This window comes from Otolemur garnettii, unplaced genomic scaffold, assembly GCF_000181295.1.
Source record: "Otolemur garnettii isolate 467f Iridium unplaced genomic scaffold, OtoGar3 scaffold00012, whole genome shotgun sequence".
In the NCBI taxonomy this organism is placed as follows: Eukaryota; Metazoa; Chordata; class Mammalia; order Primates; family Galagidae; genus Otolemur; species Otolemur garnettii.
The window spans coordinates 30059472-30064513 of NW_003852407.1; the positions used below are offsets into that span (position 1 = coordinate 30059472).

Genomic DNA, 5042 nt, shown 5'->3' on the forward strand with positions numbered 1-5042 from the left:
GCCACAACGCCCAGATATTTTTGTTGTTCTTGTTGTTGTTGCAGTTTGGCCAGGGCTGGACTTGAACCTGCCACCCTTGGTATATGGGGTCAGTATCCTACTCTCTGAGCCACCAACACCCCCTCTGATTGCATTCTCATGATGAAAGATTTAGAGATTTCTCCAGGAGCCTGAACCTTTTCCCAGGCTCCAAGACAGCACAGTCTTGACTTAACTATAGCTGTTATCATCATACTAGAGTTGACTAAGTACCCCCAGCCACTGATCAGACCCAACGAGTGGTTCCGATGTTATAGAAACTCCTCTGGGCCTGGTTTGGCGACCCATCAGGTCAGCCTCCTCCTACCTCCTCTTCCCAGGTTTTGTTTTGTTTTGGTATTTTGGCAGTTTGTGGCAGGGCTGGGTTTGAACCTGCCACCTCCGGCATATGGGGTCTACTCCTTTGAGCCATAGGCACCACCCCTTCCACCAGGTTTTAAGGTATAAATAGTATCCAGATTCAAGAACGGTTCTTGCTATCACGTCCCAGTCATAAAGAATGAGTCACTGTCCTTGTGCAAGTATCTGTAACAGACCCCTAGAAAACAGGGCCAGCATGTCATACTGTGTTCTAAATCAGATTATTTTCAGTCTTTCAGAACCGTAAACGTCAAGTGACGCAGATCTGGTGTAAGGACGGCGCGGTGGAGCTTCAGGCGATATTTACAGACAGAAGTAAGCTGTCGAGGAATCGGACCATTCAGTACTTGGACCCATTGGAGGAATCTTTGATTTATTTATCAACTGCAACAAAAAATGAAAAGTAGCATGGCACAGATAAAACGTCCTTCCGGCTACGACCGAAGGGAAAACCATAATTCATATCAGAGGACCTCCTCTCCGGAAGACAGACATGTAGAACCAGAAAGATCCCCACGGGATAGAGATAACTGTGATTATAGCAGGTCACACTTTGAGCATTCGAGAAGAGGACATTCTCAGGATGGTAGCATGGAGTCCCGAAACAGAGACAGAGAAAAACGCAGAGAGAGAGAAAGAAATGCGGATCGGAAAAGGCCACGGAAATCTCCATCTCCTGGGAGAAGGCGCCCAGAACCGTCTGTGACCCAGAGTTCCTCTGCTCAGGGTGAACCTCCTGCAAAGAAGAGAAAAGAGGAGCTGGACGCGCTCCTTACTCGCACTGCTGGAGCATACGTCCCCCCTGCAAAGCTCAGGATGATGCAGGAACAGATTCCAGATAAAAACAGCTTAGCATACCAGAGGATGAGCTGGGAGGCCCTGAAGAAGTCGATCAATGGTCTCATAAACAGAGTCAATATTTCTAATATAAGTATTATTATTCAAGAGCTTATGAAAGAAAACATCGTTCGAGGAAGAGGTCTGCTGTCCAGATCGATTTTACAAGCACAGAGCGCATCTCCCATGTTCACTCATGTCTATGCAGCATTAGTGGCCGTTCTGAACTCAAAATTTTCACAGGTTGGAGAATTAATCCTCAGAAGGTTAATTCTTAATTTTCGAAAAGGATATCGACGAAATGAGAAACACCTTTGCCTGACTGCTTCCAAATTTGTGGCGCAACTTCTTAACCACAATGTGGCGCACGAGGTGTTATGCTTAGAGATGCTGACTTTGCTCCTGGAGAGACCAACAGCTGATAGTGTTGAAGTAGCCATTGGTTTTCTCCAGGAATGTGGCCTGAAATTAACACAAGTGTCACCCAGAGGAATCAATGCCATATTTGAACGCCTTCGAAACATTCTCCATGACTCTGAACTTGATCAAAGAGTTCAATACATGATTCAAGTCATGTTCACTGTACGGAAGGAGGGATTCAAGGACCACCCCATCATCCTAGAAGGACTTGACCTGGTGGAGGAAGATGATCAGTTCACCCATATGCTCCCTCTGGAGGATGACTACAATCCAGAAGACGTTCTGAACGTTTTCCAAATGGATCCTAATTTTACGGAGAATGAAGAGAAGTACAAAAGTCTTAAGAAGGAAATTCTGGATGAAGGAGACAGTGACTCAGACACTGACCAAGAGGCTGGAAGGAGTGAGGAAGAAGAGGAGGAGGAGGGAGAAGAAGAGGGAGAAGGACACACAGTGACTATTCGTGACAAAACAGACACGGATCTGGTCTCATTTCGTCGTACAATTTTTCTTGTTATTCGGTCAAGTTTCGATTTTGAAGAATGTGCTCACAAATTGTTGAAAATGGAATTCCCGGAAAGTCAAAGCAAAGAACTCTGCAGCATGATCCTTGATTGCTGTGCTCAACAAAGGACATAAGAGAAATTTTTCGGGTCATTAGCCGGGAGATTTTGCATGCTCAAAAAAGAGTACATGGAATCCTTTGAATGTATATTCCGAGAGAAATATGACACCATCCATCGCTTGGAAACAAACAGAGAAATGTCGCTAAGATGTTTGCTCACCTTTTGTACACGGATTCCCTTCCCTGGAGTGTTCTGGAATGTATAAAACTGAGCGAGCAAGCCACCACGTCATCCAGTAGGATTATGCTGAAAATCTTGTTCCAGGAACTCTGTGAATACATGGGTCTCCCTAACCTTCAAGCAAGGTTAGAAGATGCAACTCTACAGCCATTCCTTGAAGGACTATTACCCCGAGATCATCCAAGAAACACTCGGTTTGCCATCAACTTCTTCACTTCCATAGGTCTTGGGGGATTAACGGATGAATTGCGCCGGCATCTCAAAAAACACGCCAAAGGTCATCGTGGCACACAAACCAGATGTTGAGAAAAATAAATCCTCCCATCCTCTTCCTCTTTCCCAGTCCTCCTCTTCAGAGTCTGACTCCTCCCACTCTGACCCTGACTAGCAGCAACAGCAGCTCAAGAGTCCTCCAGTGAAGAGGGGGATTCTTCCTCTCCCTGCAGCCACGGCTCTGCCTCAGCTAAAGATCTAAGGAAGAGGAGACAGAGGAAGAGCAGAAGGAAAGAAGTAGATTCATGATCAGGAGCCAACAAACAAATGATAGAAATCATGAAGAAAGAAGACTCCAACACAGGAGCCAGGAAACAAGGCCTGAGAGTGACAGCCGGTCAGAGAAACCGAGATCGAAATTCAGGAGATTCAAATGGCAGAGATGCCATCACAAAGCGCATGTCGGACAGAAGTGTCCCCCTGAAGGAAATAATGACAGTAGAGTTGTGACTGACAGGAAAGGCACAGGAAAGGCACAGAGATGTGGACAATAACTGTGGTGATCACAAAAAGAAAAGAGAAAGAAGAAATTCCTTTTCTGAAAATGAGAAGCACAGACATCAAAAGAAGGACAGTGAAAATTGTAGAAGAGAGAGATCACAGTCAGGGGAAACAGCCTTCAGGCTCTAGAAGTGATGCGGATAGATATGAGGTGGTGCAGAGAGGCATTGGGAAAAATCCAACAGGCTGAACATTCCAGAGAATCCAGGAAAAATCAGGACGGGGGAAGAGAAAAGTCTCCCGCAAAGCAAGAACAATTCTACAAAATGACATAAACTGGGCGTGCCTTATGTTAGGTTGAAACAGATTATTTTTTTACATTGATTGGTGAATTTTGTAGAGAATTCTTGTATAAAGGACTGATTTGTATTTGTAAATTTCAAAATGTTTTCTTTATAACTTGTCTTATAACTGTTATAAAATTGTTTGCAGAGAACAGTTTCACCGGAACAGGATGTAAAGTCTTGCTTATATTTTGTGAATAAAATGATCAAATAGTCACTGAAAAAAAAAATCCGTAAGAGTGATTATATGATGATGCGAACGTTGGCCCCTGGAGGGTATTGTGGATCAGGAGGGCTACCAATAACTGCGTCCAGAAACAGCCCCAAAGTGTCTTTACAATTAAAGTCACTTGTGGCTCAGTGGGTAGGGTGGCAGCCCCATATACTGAGGGTGGTGAGATCAAACCCCAACAAACTGCAACCAAAAAAAATATCTGGGCGTTGTGGTGGGTGCCTGTAGTCCCAGCTATTCAGGAGACTGAGGCAAGAGATCACCTAAGCTCAGGAGTTGGAGGTTGGTGTGAGATGTCACACTACAGCACTCTATCCAGGGCGATAACGTGAGACTCTGTGTCTACAAAAAAATGAAAAATTAAAAATAAAGTCACTGTACTGTGCCCCTCTAAGCCAGCCTTGATTGGAAGTCCCAGGTGGATCATCTCCATAGGGAGGCGAGGAGGGCACCGTTGGGTAATCTATGTCAACATTCCCAGCTGTGAGACTATTCAGCCAGTCTTACAGCTGTTTGATCTGAGCTGCGATAACAGTCATTAGGGTATTTTCCTGCTTAGTCATATTTCTCTCACATACTTCCTCCCCTGAGGAAGGGCCAGAAAAACTTTCCTATGCTCCTGGTTCCCAGTTTGCCTCAGGTTCCAGTTCCCACAGAACCACATTATCCTCCGTAATTTCAAATTCTGACTGAGACAGAGTCTTGAGCTGTCCCCCTGGGTACAGTGCTGTGGCATCACAGCTCACAGCAACCTCCAACTCCTGGGCTTAAGTGATTCTCTTGCTTCAGCCTCCCAAGTATCTGGGATGACAGGTGCCCACCACAGTGCCTGGCTGTTTTTTGGTTGTAATTGTTTTTGTTTTTCAGGCCTGGGCTGGGTTGGAACCCGCCTGCTCCGGTGTATGTGGCTGACGCCTTAGCAGCTGGAGCTACAGGCGCCGAGCCTCTTCCTCAGTTTCTAATTCTTGGGACTCCCTGAACTGGGAGTTACCCAGTGTTTCCCCTGAATATCTTTGCTTATTATGTACCCAAGGCCTCCCTTATTCCAAGCGAGTTCCTTTGTTGCTAGATGGGCCGAAAGGTCCCACTTACTCTGAGTGGAGTTTCTCCTTGGGAATTCTTCACGCTGTCTACGGAAGGCTTCACTCCAATTGTCCTGTTTTTCCCTTCGGTCCGTGTCCAGGGATCCTGCTGACTCTGCCAGATTTCAGGGTCCGGCTCACCCTGTCCCCGTGGCCACAAGAAGGAAACAGGCCCGACAGGGATAGAAGAACAAGCTTGCTAGAGGCG

The 5042-nt window shown here is 45.9% G+C and overlaps 1 pseudogene; it reads left to right on the forward strand.

The window, feature by feature from the left end:
- Positions 1–795: 795 nt before the first annotated feature.
- LOC100965157 lies at positions 796–3511 on the forward strand (annotated as a pseudogene).
- Positions 3512–5042: the final 1531 nt, after the last annotated feature.